The sequence below is a fragment of the Syngnathoides biaculeatus genome, chromosome 11 (assembly GCF_019802595.1).
Source record: "Syngnathoides biaculeatus isolate LvHL_M chromosome 11, ASM1980259v1, whole genome shotgun sequence".
NCBI classification, from domain to species: Eukaryota; Metazoa; Chordata; class Actinopteri; order Syngnathiformes; family Syngnathidae; genus Syngnathoides; species Syngnathoides biaculeatus.
Window position 1 is genome coordinate 5,567,174 of NC_084650.1, and position 23,114 is coordinate 5,590,287.

Consider the following 23,114-nt stretch of genomic DNA (forward strand, 5'->3'; position numbering starts at 1 on the left):
AGGCCATGGCTCCTCCGCACTGGCCAGTCTGGGACTGTACGTGTTTATCACTGGATCTATGGACATGAATCATCATGGAGCAAGGACAATCCCACCTCTCCAATGGACGCCAACGCCTGGTACTCTTATGTGAATATGGTGTCCCTCCGTGGACAACCACTGACAGATCAACAAGTGTGGTGAAGCTGGAACTACTCAGATGCCCTGCCATGAAAAGAAGTGTGCACAGCGACGAGTCCGACAATGCCAGGAATTCCACCTGCTGGTCCCAGACTTCATGCCAGGCCAGGAGAGGATGCAGACAGAAACCATCTGAGGTCTTCAGGACGGACCTGATCACCACCATGAAGGTGCATGACTCGTACCAGCTCAACACAGAGGATTACTACATCCTGGATGATCCTTAGAAGCAGAAGCGAGAAAAAGGGTATCCACGTGCTTGTTAGCCCGCAGTCCATCCCGGAGCTCGTGGTGCTAACTGACAAAAGCAAGGATGTCATGTTCATCAGGCCCAAGAAGCTGATCCGCACATCTGCCACCCTGGTCCTCAGTTATGTGGACATCAGGACTTTGTCGGAGGGCGTGTGTCACTACGACCTCAACGAGGAAGATGTCACCTGGCTGCAGGTCATCGACAAGGAGTTTGCAAGGTTTCCATTCTTCCACTGGATGAATTCGCCATAGAGTGCTGAGCACCGTTGTCATAACAACATGACACACACTGCCGAGACACAGTAAGGCCTTGGTATCGAGTACAACGAGAATGTGGTGTGCGACGTGCCAGTTCCCCAACGGAGAGGACGACAACGAGATGGTGTTTTGCAACAAGTGCAATATCTGCGTCCACCAGGTATCCTGCCAAAGTGCCAGTTGTGCCCGAAAACGGACGATTCTATGAAGCCCACCCGCAGTGGAACCAAGTGGGTCCATGTCAGCTGTGCCTTGTTGATCCCAAAGATGAGCAATGAGAACCTGGAGAAGATGAAGCACGTCACCAACGTGTCCCACACTCCCAGCAACAGCCTCCACTCCGGCCTGGAGAAACCATCATCACTCAGAACGACAAAGTCAAGGTCAAGTACTACTGGCCCAAGCACTCGGGCCTTAAAGGCAGTGACTCTGTGGAGCGGGACTCCACCACTGAAGTTCAAAATGAGGAAAGCGTCGGGAGCAAGAAGGGCAAATTGAGAGGAAAGGTTGGAGGGGACAATAAAGAGGACATGGCTGCCCTCGGCTTCATCCCTTTCGCCTCGTCGTCCTTGTGTCTTGTTTGTAAATGTGACCCGCAGAAAAAGCGTGTCAATGTCAGTGAAAGGAGTGTTAATTAGTGATGCTTCCCATAACCGTTGAATACCCGAATGTATTGTATCTCACTTGTTTTATCTGGTTCAAAGACAACATTGTATTGTATCTCATTTGTTTTATTTGGTTGAAAGACAACATTGTTGTGGGATATCTTGACTGTTATCTCACTTGTTTTTCTAGTCAAGACGTCTAGACCGTTTCACACTCACTTGTTATCTGGTTCAAAGACGACCATTGTTGTGGGATATCTTGATTGTTATGTTTCTCAGAGCCTGAAGGACACACTTAGGTGTCAAATGTAAATTGGCTACAATTGTTGCGGCGCCAGGTGGGAGGGGTAGGCCACCCGCCCTTTCTCTCGCACGCAACTGAAAAGTATAATAGAGAGATGCAGAGCACAAACAGGTAGAGTCTGCTGCGGGTTTCGTACGGACGCCCAGCTGGTTGACAAAGCGGACCTCTACCTGGGTGACGGCTCTCCACCTTCTCGGCATAGGTAAGGGGCTCATATGATTGATTTCACGGAATGTCAACCGTGTTTTGAGAACTTGTATTTGGTCAAAATAAATATGCCAGTTATTGAGGCTAAATAGCATTTGGGAACGTTGGTCTTTTGTTGAGTGTCATCTTTGTCTCCTGAGCGCCGACCAGCACCGATCCTTTCAATAAAACAGTCAGCAAGATGAAATTGCAAGAGATGGAGGAGGTCTTCAGTTTGTTGACGCTGAGGAAGTGGGCCGTCACCTCAAGATGACACCCAAGACAGTTGACTTCCTGTACCAGTACTAGAAGCTGAAGGACAAAGCTAACTTCAACCAGCTGGTGCTCATGCCTAAGAAGGACGAGGGGGACACTGTCAGTGGAGGCTGTGTGTCCTTACCTCGACATCAACCGTTCCCTTTCTCCTACATGTTTCCCGACTCCAGTACCAAGAACATCTACACCTGACTTGCTTGGGCTGTTGTGTACCCGCACTTGATGGGTTCACAAATGAGCAACAATGTTCACCCACTGTTTATTTGTTATGATGGTGATGATGATGATTATTATTACTATTGGTCCTGGTTCACCTCCGGATCTTGGTATTTTGTTATGATGAAGTTCCTTGTAGCCGTAAATCCTGTTCTGGGTTTTTTCTGCCTTTTCACGATGTGTATAATTGCACGTTTGGAATCTATGATGATACAAGCAAGGTCAAATGTTTTTGTGAACTATTCCTTTCTACAACAAGTAGACCATGATTATATGCAGCTACAGCCAAAAGGAAACTTTTGATGCCTTTTATACGCTCAAGTATAAATTATGAGCTTTCTGAAAATGCAACAACCTTCTGATGTCCCCATTCGTATTTCCAAAATGATAAGCAGAAGGGAAATGTTAAAATAATCATTCATATGTTCTCATTTTGTACATACTGTAGTTGGTTACACATCACCACCAAGCTTGTACCTTTGAACTCACTGTCTTGGAAACAGATGTCATCAATCAAACAGATGTAATCAATCAAACAGTCACACTCACACACACACACACACACACACTCATGTGATTCACTGAATAAAAAGAAGCTGCAAGGGGACACAAGTTGGAGTTGGTTGGAAGCAGGGAAGTCCTGTCGCTCCCCTTGCAGCAAGTTAAACTTTAAGCCTTGTCTGTTCGCCTTCTTTTAATAGAGTCAAGCTTTTAAACCTGACACCCACCTTGTGCATCCTCATCTCTAACCCCCACTGTCCTCATGTCCTCCCTCACAAAATCTATCAAACTTTTCTTTGGTCTTCCTCTCGCTCTTTTGGCTGCGAGCTCCATCCTCAGCACCCTTCCACCAATATACTCACTCTCTCGCCTCTGAACATGTCCAAACCATGAAGTCTGCTCTCTCTAACCTTGTCTCCAAAACATCCAACTTGGCTGTCCCTCTCATGAGCTCATTTCTAATCCTATCCAACTTGTTCACTCCAAGCGAGAACCTCCTGTTCGCTCCAAGCGAGAACCTCAGCATCTTCATTTCTCCTACCTACAGTTCTGCTTCCTGGTGTTTCTTCAGAGCCACCATTTCTAATCCGTACATCATGGCCGGCCTCACCACTGTTTTATAAACCTTGCCCTTCATCCTAGCGGAGACTCTTCTGTCACATAGAACACCAGACAGCTTCCGCTTACCGTTCCATCTCGCTTGTACCTGTTTCTTCACTTCCTTACCACACTCACCATTGCTTTGTATTGTTGACCCCAAGTATTTGAAGTCATGCACCCCCGCTATCTCTTCTCCCTGGAGCTTCACTCTTGCTCCTCCGCCCCTCTCATTCACGCACATATATTCTGTTTTACTTTGGCTAATCCAGAGGTGAGAGAGTGAGTATGTTGGTAGAAGGGTGAGGAGGATGGAGCTGGCAGGGAAAAGAGTGAGAGGGAGATCAAAGAAAAGGTTGATGGATGTGGTGAGGACATGAAGACTGTGGGTGTGAGTGAGGATGATGCGCGAGATAAGCTTAGATGGAAAAAGATGACACGTTATGGTGACACCTAATCGGGACAAGCCGAAAGGAAAATATGAAGACTTCGGCTAATCTTCATTCCTCTCCTTTCCAGTACTTACCTCTTCTTCTTCTTTTCCTTTCGGCTTGTCCCGTTAGGGGTCGCCACAGCGTGTCATCTTTTGCCATCTTAAATATGAGCGTTCATCTAAAGAATCCCATACCAGATCGGTCGTGGCCCGGGTTAACAACGCCCGCCCCCGGCGCTGCTAAGCTGCAGGGCTTCGGTGGAAATTCAGCTACTGTGGGTCGAAGACAAAGAAGAGGAGGAAACCAGATCCATCGTCAGAAGAAAAATAGGAACAGATCGTACAACTGAGTGTAGGGACTTTGAATGTTGGGACTATGACAGGAAAAAGCCCAGGAGTTGGTTGACATGATGATTAGGAGAAAGGTTGATGTACTTTGCTTCCAAGACAGCAGGTGGAAAGGTAGTAAGGCGAGAAGTTTAGGAGCAGGGTTTAAATAATTCTACCACGGAGTAGATGGGAAATGGTGTAGGGGTTATTTAAAATAAAGAGCTGGCTAAGAATGTCTTGGAGGTGAAAAGAGTATCAGATCGAGTGATGAGACTAAAATTTGAAATTGAGGGTGTTATGTATAATGTGGTTAGTGGCTATGCCCCACAGGTAGGATGTGACCTAGAGTTGAAAGAGAAATTTTGGAAGGAATTAAATGAAGTAGTTCTGAGCATCCCAGACAAGATCCCCAGACAGCGAGAGAGTTGTGATTGGTGCAGATTGTAATGGACATATTGGTCAAGGAAACAGGGGCGATGAAGAAGTGATGGGTAAGTACGGCATCCATGAAAGGAACTTTGAGGGACAGATGGTGGTGGACATTGCAAAAAGGATGGAGATGGCTGTAGTGAACACTTATTTTCAGAAGAGGGAGGAACATATAGTGACCAACAAGAGCAGAGGTAGAAGCATGCAGATGGATTATATTTTGTGCAGACGATGTAATCTGAAGGAGATTACTTACTGTAAAGTAGTGGTAGGGGAGAGTGTAAAACGACAGCATAGGATGCTGGTGTGTAGGATGACACTTGTGGTGGGTAGGAAGATTAAGAAGACAAAGGGAGAGCAGAGAACCATGTGGTGGAAGTTGATAAAGGAAGAATGTTGTGCAGCCTTTCGGAAAGAGGTGAGACAGGCTCTCGATGGACAGCAGAAGCTCCCGGAAGACTGGACTACGACAGCCAAGGTAATCAGAGAGACAGACAGGAGAGTACTTGGTCTGTCTTCTGGTAGGAAAGGGGAGAAGGAGACTTGGTGGTGGAATCCCAAAATACAGGGAGTCATACAAGGAAAGAAATTATTGAAGAAGAAGTGGGACACTGAGAGGACTGAGGAGAGGCGAAAGGAGTACATCGAGATGCGACGTAGGGCAAAGGTAGAGGTGGCAAAGGCTAAACAAGAGGCATATGAAGACATGTACACCAGGTTGGACACAAAAGAAGGAGAAAAGGATCTCTACAGGTTGGCCAGACAGAGGGATAGAGATGGGAAGGATGTGCAGCAGGTAAGGGTGATTAAGGAAAGAGATGGAAATGTGTTGACTGTTGCCAGTAGTGTGCTAAACAGATGATAAGAATACTTTAAGAAGTTGATGAATGAAGAAAATGAGAGAGAAGGAAGAGTTGAAGACGCAAGTGTGAAGGACCAGGAAGTGGCAATAATTAGTAAAGGGGAAGTCAGAAAGGCACTGCAAAGGATGAAGAATGGAAAGGCAGTTGGTCCTGATGACATACCGGTAGAGGTATGGAAGCAATTTGGAGAGATGGCTGTGGAGTTTTTGGCCAACTTATTCAACAGAATACTCGCGGGCGAAAAGATGTCTGAAGAATGGAGGAAAAGTGTTCTAGTTCCCATTTTTAAGAACAAAGGCGATGTTCAGAGCTGTGGGAATTATAGAGGAATAAAGTTGATGAGCCACACAATGAAGTTATGAGAAAGAGTCGTGGAGGCTAGACTCAGGACAGAAGTAAGTATCTTCGTGCAACAGTATGGTTTCATGCCTAGAAAAAGTACCACAGATGCATTATTTGCCTTGAGGATGCTAGTGGAAAAGTACAGAGAAGGTCAGAAGGAGCTACATTGTGTCTTTGTGGATTATGAGAAAGCCTATGACAGAGTACCAAGAGACGAACTGTGGTACTGCATGCGTAGGTCTGGTGTGGCAGAGAAATATGTTAAAATAGTACAGGACATGTATGATGGAAGCAGAACAATGGTGAGGTGTGCCTTAGGTGTGACAGAAGAATTTAAGGTGGAGGTGGGACTGCATCAGGGATCAGCTCTAAGCCCCTTCCTGTTTGCAGTGGTAATGGATAGGTTGACAGATGAGGTTAGACTAGAATCCCCTTGGACCATGATGTCCGCAGATGATATTGGGATATGCAGTGAAAGCAGGGAGCATGCAGAGGAACAATTAGAAAGCTGGAGACATGCACTGGAAAGGAGAGGAATGAAGATTAGCCAAAGTAAAACAGAATATATCTGTGAATGAGAGAGGTGGAGGGGGAAGAGTGAGGCTACAGTGAGAAGAGATAGCGAGGGTGGAGGACTTCTAATATTTAGGGTCAACAATCCAGAGCAATGGTGAGTGTGGTAAGGAAGTGAAGAAACGGGTCCAAGCAGGTTGGAACAGCTGGTGGAAGGTGTCTGGTGTGTTATGTGACAGAAGAGTCTCTGCTAGGACGCAGGACAAAATTTACAAAACAGTGGTGAGGCCGGCCATGATGTACGGATTAGAGACGATGGCAATGAAGAAACAACAGGAAGCAGAACTGGAGGTGGCAGAAATGAAGATGTTGAGGTTGGGAGTGAGCAGGTTGGATAGGATTAGAAATGAGCTCATGGGACAGCCAAAGTTGGATGTTTTGGAGATAAGATTCGAGAGAGCAGACTTCGATGGTTTGGACATGTTCAGAGGCGAGAGAGTGAGTATATTGGTGGAAGGGTGCTGAGGATGGAGCTTCCAGGCAAAATAGCGAGAGGAAGACCAAAGAGAAGGTTTATGGATGTGGTGAGGGAAGACGTGAGGGCAGTTGGGATTCGAGAGGAAGATGCAGAAGATAGGCTAAGATGGAAAAAGATGACACGCTGTGGCAACCCCTAACGGGACAAGCCGAAAGGAAAAGAAGAAGAAGCGGAATGGTGCCGTGTAAGGTTATGTTTCATACCAAAAGATTGAATTCTGGCGAGTACCCTTATACAAAATTATACAAATTTAAAACAGGAACTTATTAAAACATGGACATATGATCATTTTGGTATGATAAAACAAATTTCAACAACGCTAGAATTAAGTTTTAGCTGAAAATTTAATAAAGAAATATTAAGTCAATCAACTTAGTTCCTCATACATTTCCTTTTAGTTCAAAGGATTGATATTGTTACAAGTTATCAAGAAGCCGGAGTCAAATGTTCATTTTAGTCTATGCTACGGACTGCTCAGAATGGTTCATAATTTGGATTGTTTTTTTTAAACCATGCAAATTTTCTTGGAATCAAGAATCATTTGGAACTGTAATCAAAATAACTGCCGGCATGGTGGGTTACCTGGTAAAGCGTTGGCCTCAAGAGTTCTGAGGTCCCGGGTTCAATCCCAAACCCGCCTGTATGGAGTTTGGATGTTCTCACCGTGCCTGCGTGGGTTTCCTCTGGGCACTCCGGTTTCCTCCAACATCACAAAAACATGCAACATTAATTGGACATTTCAAATTGCCCCTAGGTGTGATTGTGAGTGTGGCTGTTTGCCTCTATGTGCCCTGCATTTGGCTTGCAACCAGCGGCAAAGAAAATGGATGGATAGATTTAAATACCCTTGCTTGAGCCATCACCTTATCGTGATGGAGTGGTTTGTGTGTCTCGATGATTCTAGGAGCAAAGTTGTCTGGGGCTTCATGCCCGTGGTAGGGTCAACCACTGCAAACAGGTCCTAGATGAAGGACCGGACAAATTACGACTCCAAAACCCATATAATGGCTACAAAAATTGGATCGTGGTTTCCCTTGCCCGGACGCGGGTCACCAGGGCCCCCTCTGGAGCCAGGCCTGGAGGTGGGCTCGAAGGCAAGCACCTGGTGGCCGGGCCTGCACCTATGGGGCTCGACCAGGCACAGCCCGAAAGGGTAACATGGGTCCCCCTTTCCATGGGCTCACCACTTGTGAGAGGGGCTGTAGGGGTCGGGTGCAATGTGAGCTGGGCGATGGCCAAAGGCGGGGACCTTTGCGATCCGATCCTCGGCTACAGAAACTAACTCTAGGGAGATGGCATGTCACCTCTTTGGCAGGGAAGGAGCCCGGGTTGGAGCGTGAAGTTGAGAAATTCCGACTAGAAAGAGTTGGACTCGCCTCTATGCACCACTTGGGCTCTGGCACCACTCCTCTTGAGAGGGCTTATATTCTTTTCCACTCTGGAGTTGCCCACGGGGAGAGACGCCGAACAGGTGTGGGTAAACTAATTGCCCCCCGGCTCGGGGCCTATATGTTGGGGTTTACCCCAGTGAATGAGAGGGTATCCTCCCTCTGCCTGCATGTCGGGGGACAGGTCCTGACTGTTATTTGTGCTTATTCACCAAACAGCAGTGCAGAGTACCCACCCTTTTTGGAGTGCTTCGATGGAGTGCTGGAGAGCACCCCCTCTGGAGACTCTATCATTCTGCTGGGGGACTTCAATGGCCACGTGGGCAATAACAGTGAGACCTGGAAGGGCGTGATTGGGAACAATGGCTGCCACGATCAGAACTGGAGTGGTGTTCTGTTATTGGATGTCTGTGCTCATCACGGATTTTCCATAACAAACACAATGTTCAGGCATAAGGGTGTTCACATGACTACACAGCACCAGGACACCCTAGGTCGCAGTTTGATGATCGACTTTGTGGTCGTCTCATCGGACTTGTGACTGCATGTCTTGGACACTCGGGTGAAGAGAGGGGCGGAGCTGTCAACTGATCACCACCTGGTGGTGAGTTGGATCCGATTGTGGGGGAAGATGCCAGTCTAACGTGGCAGGCCCAAACGTATTCTGAGGGTCTGCTGGGAACAGCTGGCAGATTCCCCTGTCAGAAGGAATTTCAACTCCCACCTCCGAAAGAACTTGCTCACGTTCTGGAGGAGGCAGGAGACATTGAATCCAAGTGGACGATGTTCCGCGCCTCCATTGCTGAGGTGGCCAACCGGAGCTGTGGCCATAAGGTGGTCGGTGCCTGTCGTGGCGGCAACCCACGAACACGTTGGTGGACACCAACAGTGAGGGATGCTGTCAAGGTGAAGAAGGAGTCCTATCGGGCATTTCTGGCCTGTGGGACTCCCGAGGCAGCTGATAGGTGTCGGCTGGCCAAGCAGAATGCGGCTTCGGTGGTCGCTGAGGCAAAAACACGGGTGTGGGAGGAGTTCGGTGAGGCCATCGAGAATGACTTCAGGACGGCTTCGAGGAAATTCTGGTCCACCGTCCGGAATCTCAGGAGGGGGAAGCACTGCACCGTCAACACTGTGTATAGTGGGGAGGGGGCGCTGCTGACCTCAACTCGGGATGTTGTGAGTTGGTGGGGAGAATGCTTTGAAGGCCTCCTCAATTCCACCAACATGCCTTCCCACAAGGAAGCTGAGTCTGGGTGCTCTGAGGCAGGCTGTTCTATCTCTGGGGTTGAGGTCACCGAGGTGGTTAAAAAGCTCCTTGTTGGCAGGGCCCTGGGGGTGGATGAGATTCGCTCAGAGTTCCTTAAGGCTCTGGATGTTGTGGGGCTGTCCTGGTTCACACGCCTCTGTAACATCGCATGGATATCGGGGACAGTGCTTCTGGATTGGCAGACTGGGGTGGTGGTTCCCCTTTTTAAGAAGGGTGACCGGAGTGTTCCAACTATACAGGGATCACACTCCTCAGCCTCCCTGGTAAGGTCAACTCAGGGATACTGGAGAGGAGGGTCCGTCAGGAAGTTGAGTCTCGGATTCAGGATGAGCAATGTGGTTTTCGTCCTGGCCGTGGAACAGTGGACCAGCTCTACACCCTCGGCAGGATCCTCAAGAGTGTATGGGAGTTTTCACAACCAGTCTACATATGTTTTGTGGACTTGGAGAAGCCATTCGATCGTGTCCTTCGGGGAGTCCTGTGGGGGGTTCTCCAGGAGTATGGGGTACCAAATCCCCTGATATGAGCTGTTCGGTCCCTGTACGACCGCTGTCAGAGTTTGGTCCGCATTGCCGGCAATAAGTTGGACTTATTTCCGGTAAGAGTTGGACCCCGACAAGGCTGGCCTTTGTCACTGATTTTGTTCTTAATTTTTATGGACAAGAATTTCTAGGCGCAGCCAACGCGTAGAGGTTGTCCGGTTTGGTGGCCTCAGCATCGCATCTCTACTCTTTGCAGATGATGTGGTTCTAATGGCTTCATCTGGCCCTGATCTCCAGCTCTCACTGGAGCGATTAACAGCTGAGTGTGAAGCGGCTGGGATGAGGATCAGCACCTCCAAATCTGAAACTATGGTCTTCAGTCAGAAAAGGGTGGCGTGCCCTCTTCAGGCCGTGATCTCCAGCTCTCACTGGACCGATTCGCAGCTGAGTGTGAAGCGGCTGGGATGAGAATCAGCACCTACAAATACGAAACTATGGTCCTCAGTCAGAAAAGGGTGGCGTGCCCTCTCCAGGTTGGGGATGAGAAACTTCCCCAAGTGGAGGAGTTCAAGTATCTTGGGGTCTTGTTAACCAGTGAGGGAAGAATGCAGCGGGAGATCAACAGACGGATCGGTGCTGCGTCTGCAGTGATGCGGACTTTGTATTGGTCCATTGTGGTCAAGAGGGAGCTAAGTCGAAAGGCGAAGCTCTAAATTTACCAGTCGATCTCGGTTCCTACCCTCACCTATGGCCGTGAGCTCTCGACTGGCTTGGGAACGCCTCGAGATCCCTCCAGAAGAGCTGGAAGAAATGGCTGGGGAAAGGGAAGTCTGGGTATCTCTGCTGAAGCTACTTCCCCCACGACCCGACCTGCAAAAGCGGTAGATAATGGATGGATGGATGGATTTAAATAATCAGATTCAAGACCTGATTCACTCAAATTCAAACTATGCCAGACCCCATTCCTGGGTGTACATTGCCTCTCACCCCAAGCCAACTGGGACAGGGTTTAATTTAACCGGGACTCTGTTGAGGATAAAGCCATTGATGGATAAATGAATGTCATCAGAATTAGTGTTCAATCTAGGAAATATGTATTTAAATGACTGGGCTAAAAAAACGACACATTTAGTATGGCCTTTTCAATGTACAATTAAATAACTCCTGGACTAAATTAGAAATGGTTCTTTCTCCAAATACAATGCCCATACTCATTAGGCCCTGTTTAATACACTTGTAAAATGATAACAAATCCAATATAAAGTGTTCATGGCTCTGCTTCAGCGTTTCATACCAAACACTTCACAGAGTGTTAAGAGGTCTAAGAAGCAAAGTTGTGGTCTGCTGAACTCCCTTAAAGCCACTTCTTTTTTATATATGACATGTAATCTCAGATATGAACTGACCTAACACTGGTCAGGAGTGGGAAAAATACAGGCTCGTGACCTCTAACTCGGCACAAATACAATGCAGTCTTCGTTGACTGGTGATCGACATGCAATGTTATATTACTGGAGGCTCATGTGTGAAAGTATCGTATTTTGGGGATGACAAGGCGCTACGTTTTTCCTGCAATATAAACATTTTTTATTTCATCACTATCACTATGAGTTTAAGAGTACAAAAAAAATGTTGTTTGAACGTAATGGCTAAAACCTGTCTGTTCCCTAGAGTGCACTTGGTTTGGGCATTCCTCCAATGTGTAGAAGAAGACAAACTTTAGTGTGAGTAGAAAAATAATTTATTTCAATTCTGTGTAGAAGAAGAAAAATCTACCTCAATTGTGTAGAGAAAAAGAAGCTTCCTCGAGCGTGCGTAGAAGAAGACTGGACTAGTTTTTGGTGGGCTCATAACAAATCAAAGCATGACACGCACACACACAATATCCACCCATCCATCCATCTATCCATCCATCCATTCATCCATTTTCTGAGCCAGTTATCCTCACAAGTGTCAGCGGGAGTGCTGAAGCCTATCCCAACTGTCAACGAGCAGGAGGCGAGGTACACTCTAAACTGGTTGTCAGCCAATCGCTGGGCACATGGAGACAGAAAAGAGTTGCACTCACAATCACACCGAAGGACAATTTAGAGTCTCCAATTCATGGCTCTTTTTGGGATGTGGGAGGAAACCGGAGTACCTGGAGAAAACCCACGCAGAAATTTGAGGGCGATGCTCAACAGCTCCACCACCATGCCGCCCCATGAATATAAAACATTTAAAAAAAAACCTAAGTTGGAAATAACTGCGCATGCCTTTTTGTACCCGATGGTAACATATCAGTAAGCCTCCTACTATAATAGTTCATTGTGCGCTGTTAAAGACCAAGGCACCTTAAATGTAGAGACAGTCATGAACAGATGACCCCTTGAATGAGGAATTTAAGGTGAGCTGAGTTATTGTGGCTTTGTAGCGTAGTTTTTGTTATGCACGTGTGAGCGGTGGTGTTCTGCGTTGTATTGGTTTCAAGGAAGATGTGACACCGGGACCTTTTTGGACACAATGTGTTTATTCTGAGAGAACAATAGAAATACTTCCATACAAATTTAGATTGTCCGCTCGAGCTCCTCTTCCAGAAGAAGATTGTGCAAAAGGACGAACACGACTATGTGGTAAAATGCATAAACAACAAATTTAATAAAACAGACCTGATGGAACAACAGAATTTTTTAAAAATATATTTAGACTTTCTGCTTGAGCTCCTATACAAAGAGAATACAGATGAGATCGGCAACCCATAAGTCAGTTCGGCTTGTCACAGGATCATGCCTTTGGTCCTCAACTCTCAGAAAAATATCCTTTTTACATATGACTCTGCTGAATTACACCCACTATGTGACAGGACAACAATACCACTGAGACTAAAAGATGCATAATAAACACCCATCTCTCCCAGAGGAAGACTGTACAAAAAGGCAGAAGTGGGGCCACAGAAAACATTTATAGAGGGAACCACAGAGAAGAGACATATTAAAGAGTAGGAGCATTAAGCTAATACACAGTTTACACAGGATTGGGAGGCATTTTCTTGTCAGGCGCTAACAGATTTGTTTGTAATTATACAGACACTTCATTCAGTATACAGATTAACCAGGTTGCATTTGTCTCTTGCTGTAAGATACTGGACCTGATTCACCAAAACATTTGTAATGTAATTCCTAAATACGTACAAAGTTTGAGAAAATGTGAATAATAGGATTTTGTTCACCTGTGCCCAACAAAATGGTGGGCCAACTCCTCCAAATTGAGATTGGAAACAGCTATCTTTATACATAAGGAACCTACTCATGTGTGTACATCCACAAATTATTGAGAATTTTTGCTGCTCCTCTGAAATTTGTTAGCCAAAGTAACTTTGAGAAAAGTAGGGTTTTACAGAGTCCAAATTTTAAAGTTATTCAATTACTTTCACAATTAGTCAAAAAATAATAACATTGGGTCAGTTGAAACAACAATTTTTGTGTGCCATTGAGTCTTTGTGGGGCGGGGGGGGGGGGGGGTTGGGGGGGTTGTTGGTGGAACAGAACAGTGTATAACAGACCAAGCACAGAATCATTACGAGACCATTATAGGACATATGGTAAGGAATTTATTTTGAGACTTGTTCTTGACTAGCACCAAATCTTTCAGAATGATTAAAAGGCAATTTATGTTAGTCTGTCCTGCTCATCCATCTGTGAAATGAGCTCCCAGACAATTCATTCCCATGAAAGACTAACCTTGAAAAATGCTCCAAAATATAGTGTTGTCTTTTATATTTTTTAGTGTTAAGTCATTCATTGTAAATATTTCAAATTCTTTGAATACATTATTCAAATCACAATAAACTAACAGCATTTGTCCTGCGGTCAGCCAGGTTTTGTATCAAACCCCTTTATTGCGGTCTACGTTTCACTTCCTAGTATGCCCTTACCATCATTTCCCAGTGCATCTGGAATGACATTCTATAGCAACAAACAAATCACATTTAATTGCTTGGGTCAAAGACATATACGTGAGATCAGGGGTTAACACAATCATTTAGTTCATTGTCTGACCATCAGCGTTATAAATCATTTAAGTCAGAGGCATTTTTGACTGAGATAAGGACATAAGCTTTGATGTGAAAACATTTTACATCTTAATTTAGCTGTAAACTATTATTTAGCCCTTAAATTGTTTCTGTTCTTAACAGGAGTACGAATGCTGCCAGCCTAAGCTAACAACCTAATTTACTTTGTCCCCATGTCAGACAGGTCCAAGCAGGGCACCATCGAAGAATCACAAAGTACTTAACTAACAATGTGACCCTGGTCTGCTTCCCATACAGATCTAAAACGCTGTTAAAGAGGTCACCTGTCATGGGAATGGTGCACCTGCTAAGACGGCATCTGTTTTTCCGATGCACGCACACACACACACACACACGCACACACACACGCGCACACACACTCACATACATACAGCATATTATTTCTACATAAAAACCTGTCCTGTGATCCTCTATCTTCAGGCACCTGTCCTACAGTGGAAAATCTGCATCCCGCAGAGCTGCACAGATGGAAACTGATTCCCAAACTCACCTCCTGACAGTCGCGTGTACTAATTTACACACCAGGCACCGTTTGCCTACATTAGCATGCAATTATCTTTCATTGCCATTCCAAATATTCAAATGAACTCACAAGACTGAAGTTATGATTATATATTCTTCATTAATTAGAGCGATGCACCTCACAGACATTGGCAGTCTACACTGCCCAACAAAGTAACCAAACAGCTTGGACCAAGTTTCTCCAGTTCGCCACCTCTTCTTCCTTCTCGAAGTGGATGTACAGCTTCCCAATGGACAAGACAGAACTGGTGAAGCTATGGGAAACCCGCTCATCCACACACATAATCACCACAGGCGCCGCCAAGGATTTGTCCTGTCTTCCCTGCTCTTCTCTCACAACACAAGTGACTCTACATCAGAATACACAGCTGTCAAACTACTGAAGTGTACACTATGCAACAGGTCTGCATATCATCAGGAGGTGGAGGTGTCTGGTGCTCTGACTCGGCAAGTATCATTATTACCTGGACACGTATTATTTAACAAGGGCAGATGTAAAAAAAAAAAAAAAACGCAGAAAACTGATGGTTGGTGCGAACAAACACCACAGTTGTTCATGTGAAAGACATTTTGTATGAAAACATGCACAGGGTTAAATTTGTTGCTCAGCCAGATAAACATTTTAGGAAAGTCTTAAGGGTGAACTTCTTTTCCAATATTGGTTTTAGGCTGTGACCATGCAAAAAGTGTTGGGTAATGGCTAGTTGGGTAGTGTTTAAAATGTTGCCAACAACACTAGTGAGCCACTGTCTCAATTAAAGAGATCCTACAAAACAACAAACAACATACATAATGAAGGCAGTATTTTTGACAAGAAAAAGAAAGAAAATTCTGTCATGGGTCACTGGGGGACATGGATGGTGGAAGAGCGCAAGTTGGTTAACTCTTCTTCACAGCAACAAGGCCCGAGCATCGTGTTTTGCTTGGGGAACTCTTATCATCTGATGGTGTGGACTTTCTGTGTGGCTTACATGTGACTAAGCAGACTGTATTTGAAATACTATGGTCAGAATTAGGACTGACCTAGCTTTACTTCCCCCCACACAAGCTCGACAAAAAAGGCAATGCTTGTTTTCAGACATTGAGGTTGCTGCTGAATGTGAATACCTGAGCTCACATCACTGTGCCAACAAATTGCTGTGGAAAATATACCCTTGACAGTTTAGTATTGATCCTAATTAAAATCCTTCACAAATGAAGCACTCATTGCTTAATGCTCTTTGAAACTGACATGATAGGGAGTGTTGAGGAGACTTTCGCTTTAAGTGTCTGCTAAATTAGTAAATGAGTGTTATGAAAGCAGTTACTTAAACATCTCCATCTCTGTGCCTGGCAACAAGACAATCATTTTTAATTGTAAAGTGTGTTCATGTGGGTGGTACACCATCTGGCTGGTAAAGCATTGGCCTCAGAGTTCTGGCGACTCAGGTTCGATCCTGGCCCCGCCTGTGGGGAGTTTGCATGTTCTCCCCGTGCCTGCAGGGTTTTTCTCCGGGCACTCCGGTTTCCTCCCATATCCCAAAAACATGCAACATTAATTAAACACTCTAAATTCCCCCTGGGTATGATTGTAAGTGTGGATGTTTGTTTCCATGTGACCTGCGATTGGCTGGCAACCAGTGCAGGGTGTACCCTGCCTCCTGCCCGTTGACAGGTAGGATAAGCTCCAGTACTCCCCGTGACCCTCGTGAGGATAAGCGGCAAAGAAAATGAATGGATGGATGTGTTCATATGTTTCAGCAATTTAAGTGGCTTGAAAGTCTTGGGTAATGGCAAAGCGATACCATGACATCTTAAACAATTTTCACTCATAGTCCCGCTTGGCATTGTTAAAGAAGACACATTTGAAAGAGTTGGATCTCTGTCGTAGCTGCCCACCACTCAAGTGTGAAAATAAACAACAATGTTAATCTTTTGCTGTCTGCCAATTTCTGAAAATGTATCTGAAAGTGATCTTAAAGCCTCACTGCTACATAATAGTGGCACTCATTGACAAATTGACCAGTGCTCAGCAAATTTCCAGGGTCCTCTAAAGCAATGGCTGATCTTTGGGCCAAACTACAGTACAATGCCTGAAACAGTTGTCCCATACACTATATTGGTGTGAAATGCAAACTCAATTCCAATGAGGGAGGGATGTTGTTTAACATAAATAAAAACTGAAGACAATGATTTGCAAATCATCCATCCATCTTCTACCACTTATCCGAGGTCAGGTTACAGGGGCAGAAACTTTGCAGGGATGCCCAGACTTCCCTTACCCCAGCCACTTCATTCAGCTCTTCCAGGAGTAGTCCGCGGTGTTTCCTGCACAGCTGATAAACTTAGTCTCTCCAGTGTATCCTGAGTCATCTGGGGTCTCCTCACAAGGCAGGCGTCCGGGAGGCATCAAAATCAAATCCCCCAGCCACATCATCTGGCTCATGTCAAAGCAGAGGATCAGCGGGTCTACCCTGAGCCCCTTCTGGATGACCAAGCTTCTCACCCTATCTCTAAGGGAGCCCCTGGATACCCTGTGGAAGAAACTCATTTCGGCCGCTTGTATCTAGATCTTATTCTTTCAGTCACGACCCCCCAGCTCATGACCATAGCTGAGGAACTTATATCAACCGGTAAATTGAGAGGCTCACCCTTCAACTTAGCTCCTTCTTGACCACAATGGACTGATACAAAGTCCACATCACTGCAGATGCATAAAAGTTATGAACAGAACTGGTGACAAAGAGCAGCCTTGGCGGAGTCAAAATCCCACTGGAAACGAGTTTGATTTACTGCCGGTAAGGCAGAACAAATTATGACACCAGTTGTACAGGGACAGAACCGCTCGCACGATGGGGTTCAGTTCACAATACTCCAGAAGGACCCCCCACAGGACTCTGCGAAGGGCACGGTCGAACAACCTCTCCAAGACAACAAAACATGTAGACTCGGGGGACGAACTCCCATGGGCCCTTGAGAAACTTGCGGAGGGTGCAGAGCTGGTCCATTGTTCCATGGCCTGGATGAAAACCACATTGCCTGTCCCGAATCTGAGATTCGACTTCGTAATGGACACTCCTCCCTAGAAACCCTGAATAGAACTTACCAGGGAGGCTGAGGATTGTGATCCCCCTATAGCTCAAACAGACCGTCCGGTCTTCCATCTTAAAAAGGGAGACCACTTTCCCAGTCTGCCATTCCATTGGCACTGTTCCCAATGTTAATGTGATGTTGCAAACTACAGAGGAATAAAGATGATGAGGCACACAATGAACTTATGGGAAAGAGTAGTGGAGGCTAGACTCAGGTCAGAAGTAAGTATCTGCGAGAAACAATATGGCTTCATGCCTAGAAAGAGTACCACAGATGCACTATTTGTTTGTATGAGGATGCTCATGGAAAAGTACAGAGAAGGTCAGAAGGAGCTACATTGTATCTTTGTAGACCTAGAGAAAGCCTATGACAGAGTACCAAGAGAGGAGTTGTGGTACTGCATACGCAAGTCTGGTGTGGCGGAGAAATATGTTAGAATAATACAGGACATGTATGAAGGCAGCAGAACAGCTGTGAGATGTGCCGTTGGTGTGTCAGAAGAATTCAAGGTGGAGGTGGGACTGCATCAGGGTTCTGTGCTGAGCCCCGTCCTGTTTGCGGTAGTAATGGATAGGCTGACACACGAGGTTAGACTGGATTCCCCTTGGACCATGATGTTCACAGATTTTATTGTAATCCACAGTGAAAGCGTGGAACAGGTGGAGGAACAGTTAGAAAGATGGAGATACGCACTGGAAAGGAGAGGAATGAAGATTAGCCAAAGTAAAATAGAATATATGTGCGTGAATGAGAGGGGTGGAGGAGGAAGAGTGAAGCTCCAGAGAGAAGAGATAGCGAAGGTGAACAACTTCAAATACTTGGTGTCAACAATACAGAGCAATGGTGAATGTGGTAAGGAAGTGAAGAAACGGGTCCAAGTGGGGTGGAACAGTTGGCGGAAGGTGTTTGGTGTTTTATGTAACAGAAGAGTCTCTGCTAGGACGAAGGGCAAAGTTTACAAAACAGTGGTGAGGCCGGCCGCGATGTATGGATTACTGACAGTGGCTCTGGAAAAACAACAGGAAGCAGAATTTGAGGAAGCAGCAATGAAAATGCTGAGGTTCTTGCTTGGTGTGAACAGGTTGAATAGGATTAGAAATGAGCTCATTAGTGGGACAGCCAAAGTTGGATGTTTCTGGAGACAAGGTGTGAGAGAGCAGACTTCGATGGTTTGGATATGTTCAGAGGCAAGAGAGTGACTATGTTGGTAGAGGGGTGCTGAGGATGGAGCTGCCAGGCAAAAGAGCGAGAAGAAAACCAAGTAAAAGGTTGATGGATGTTGTGAGGGAGGACATGAGGACAGTGGGTGTTAGACAGGAGGATGTACGAGATAGGCTAAAAAATTAATATGGTAGAAAACTCAATTGATTTAAGTAGTCATACATATAAAGCCATTTAAACAATGGAAAATACCTTTCAGGGGATAAGTTCTGCCTAAATTCTACAATAAAAATAAATTCCAGTTTCATAATAATTTGTTCCATTTTAATTTTATTTCTAGACATGGCGAGTTTGGGGTTGTCTCCCTGTTATTATTTATTTATTATTATTAAATTATACACATACAAAAAAAAACTATAAAATATTTCAGTGTGTAATGCAACTTGAGTTCCACCTTTTGAATGGAGCTGCTTGACTGCTTCACTGGATCCATTCTCTTCCTTCCTATCCCTCTAAACTCTCCTCTCATATTCTAAACTAACCCAACCATCTCCAAACTAATGTTATCCAAACTCATAACATACCGCAACTCTCTGAATAAACCCACATTGTCATGGAGTTGCTTGGAGTTTTTTTTTTTTTTTTTTTGGGTGTAAATGTCACAAATCGCATAAAATGCTGAACCACTTCTTGATGTGAGCACATGGCACTGCCATGTAGCAAAGCTTAGGATGTCATCATTTCTGGCCCCTCTCTCAAATGAAGCAGACACATGCCACGGAACCTCGACATAACCCTTGACATCACTACTTAGTTGGTTCCATTGGTACCACAGCCTTTCATTTTGTCACCTTTGAAGTAAATTTGATTTGTCGTTAATATTTTTTGACACTTGTTTTTTCCTCCCTCGGGAGTGATTTTCTGTTTGTGAAACTGTGCTTGGATTTGTTTCCCCTTTCCTCCTGTTGGTGTGATTTCTGTTCATTACTTTTTATCTGCAAGGACATATCCCCCTCATTTGAGAGCCTGATCATCCTTCTGGACTACTCTAGTACTATCGTACCTGTAACACAGATAATTTCTGGCTCTGAGCCCTGTATGAATTTATGGACTGACACTACACTCTGGCCAGTATGGACTCAGCAGACTGGCCAGCTGACGGCAGCGCTGTACCCGCAAGAAGACCATTTCCGCTGTCAGGACGAGGTTCAAGTAGTGAATGGCTTCACAACTCAGCCAGCTATCGTCTAAAGTATGTGACCTGGTCGACCACCTGCGATAGACCTCTATCCCACTCAGTTGGGTTGGGGCACTTCATTTAGTCAGGCCATTGCTTTCTGTAATAGAAAAAATGTTATGTGGCATCTATTAGTAGGAACTGTGCTAGCTTGAATGGTGGGTGCCCTGTTTGAGAACCCTCAATGGTGCCCCCAAGCACTTTACCAGTGAGTATCTTCCTCTTCATCATCATTGCTTGTGGCAGTGTGGGTTGCCACATCAACCGCCTTCCCCCTTTTGCCTACATAAATAAATAGCATGAATATTTACTCAGGGGTCTATAAAGTATCTACCGTTAAATGTATCTTTTTTAATTTACTTTTTGTCTCTTTATATCTCATAGAAAAATGCAGATCCATAAGGTGCAGTGAAAAGCAACAATGAATGCCTTCTATCTTGTATTCACCTCCAGGGGCTGTAAAGTCTCTCACTGTGAGAGAAAATTAGTTTTATTCAATTAGCGTGTCACTACGTTACACTTCAGCCCTCGGTTATGAATGCAGCTATGTTGCCTTTTTTATACATTCAACCTTTGAACACTAACAAAGGACAAGAAATGTTTTTGCTGATTAAATCAATTCATTGTGGAACAGAAAAAGACAACTTTTTTCCTCTCTCTTTCTGAGACACTCCATGATGCCACAAGATGGTACCAATGCCCATCTAAATAGAAAACTTGTGCTTATGTTGTAGCTAGTTTTAGCCAAGAAGAAGGATAAAGTTAGAGGAGTCATTTGCGCATGCACACACACGCACAATTTAAGACTATTTTTCAAAATCAAGGTACTGTATGTGTCAGTGGTGAGGCCAGCCCTGTTGTGGGTGGCTTAAGCCCACCCAAAACATGTCGTTTCCCATCCTATAAATTTGTCCTCAAACCAATTTGAAAAAAAAAAAAAAAAAAAAAAAACCTTGAGGGGAGGGTTGAACCGTTGTGATAGCACGAGCTTCAGAATTGACAAAGAAGTAAATCTTCAGAAATGAGCAGGTTATGACTTCATTTAAATGTCCATTCATTGCCTTTGAGGAGAACTTCGACCTTCCCATCATGCCTGGCATGTAGCCAGATCAGTTACCTGTGCAGCTGGAGCACACTGCCATTTAATAGTTCGGATATCTATAGTCAGAACCGCTAAACACATTGTCAGCTTTCCGATGAAGTATGTCTTATGCCCATATTTAGTCATGACTGTATCATTTCCTCATGCCCTCAATGGGGCTCTGTTCTGTAGCCAGATGTGTCCTTGAGTGATATCGTGCATCTCTGCACATAGCTAGTGTGTGAGTGCGAGGCCAACGAAGGAGACATGACTTGTACGTTTGCTGTTCTCATTCCTGTTTTTTATACATTTGCATTTTTTAAGGCCTAGTTCTTTGAGTTATTGGTGCATGAGTGTGCGAGGAGGTCCACCCTCTGTGTTACTGAAAAAGAGAGAGCGAGAGAGAGAGGGTCGGGGGAGTCGATTTAAAACAAAATGGACGGTGCCTTTTCAAAATCGATCGAACTCTTTCCAACCAAACATCCCAAAAGCTTTAAAAATTGCAGAATTAAAATCTCATGTCCAGAATCTTTCAGGTGCCCACCCTGACTCTGTTCTTGAATGAACAAGAGGTCCTGAAGACCCAGAGGAATTTTCCGAAGGTCCAGCTTTTCCTCCTCATCGGCCTGTGACTCATTCCCAAATCTTGCAGGCACCCATGTTAGCCAAAGTTAACCCGTCCACTGGTAATTCTGCTATGTTTCACAAACATTTCTTTCCCACTGATGTGAGTGTGTTGATGCAGAAACTCACACCTATGCAATCTGGTGGTGCCAATTGGCTTCAAGCAGTGCAGAGAGCGGTTACGGGACAAATGTTAGCAGCAGGTGACATTTGTGTTCTCCTTACTCAATCATGTCCGCTTTCACAGTTGAACACTCTAATGCAAAATTCAGGTTGCTCTTCTCTCCCCGATAATCAAGCTCTTACGCGAGAAAAGTACTTAACATTGTCTACAGCTTTAAACGCTTTGTTTCCCCTCCCTGAGTGAGTCGTTTCAGATCCGGTGTTTGCTCCCAAAGCAGATGAGGAGGCCGCGGCTTTTGTTGACCGGGCCCTCACTGTTTACACTCTGAAAAAAGGACACTTCCCTACGGTCTCCACTTTGCATTCACAAGTGTTCCGAGCAGCCATTTTGAAGGGTGTTCCCAAGTCTGTGGCGCAGGCCATGGAGGCCCATCCAGACCTTCCCAGTGCTGAGGTTGACCGGTGGTTGTCAAATCTTAAACATCATTTCAGGAGACATGCTAAAAACAAAAAAAGTCTAAGGTAGACAAACACAAAAGTGCAGAAACGCAACTTGCTTTGTGCAGTTGCGGAATCTGAAAAAGCAGGAAGACGCAGAACTTTCTGTGATATTTTCTCCCTCTGTCAGTTCCGAGTACATGATGTATCAAGCAGGTTCATTCATGGGTCGAGGTGCTCCCCCTGGTGGGGTGTAACGTGTGCTTCATTTGTGGAATGCCTGGTAATTGGGTCCGCAAGTGCAGACAGCGACCTTATGCATCTGGATGGAGAGGCAGAGCTAGAGGCTAACAACCTGCGCGTGGCTAGAATCAAGGAGGTTACAACAAACCCCAAGAGAGCCAAACCAACAGTCACAGACTCTGTTACATTCTTTTGTGTTTGCACTTCACTGTCCAGTCAATCTTTTGGGCAGAGATCTCCTCATCGCCACATGCCCTCTCATCAAATGCAGCCCTGATGGACTCAGCCTGGAATTTCCGGATGGTAACACCGACTGCGCCTCTGGCTCCGGTGCCACCTCCCAGTTCCCGCTTGTTGAACGATGGCCTGTGGTACGCACCACTGCCGACATCTACTGGGCAAGAGTGGATATTGACTCCAGTCGTTGGCTCAAAGGTGAACGCTTTTGGACTCTTTGGTCACCTTGAACTCATAACCTCAGATCTTATGATACGGTGACTGATTGTATGCATTGCACTCTGTACTATGACAGATCAGGGGATGAGATCGATAGCGAGGTATTGCAGGAAATTGAAAACAAC

General features: G+C 45.3%; 1 pseudogene; it reads left to right on the forward strand.

Moving 5' to 3' along the window:
- Positions 1-209: 209 nt before the first annotated feature.
- LOC133508992 (protein Jade-1-like) overlaps positions 210-23,114 on the forward strand; it is a 32,378-nt pseudogene continuing 9,473 nt past the window's right edge.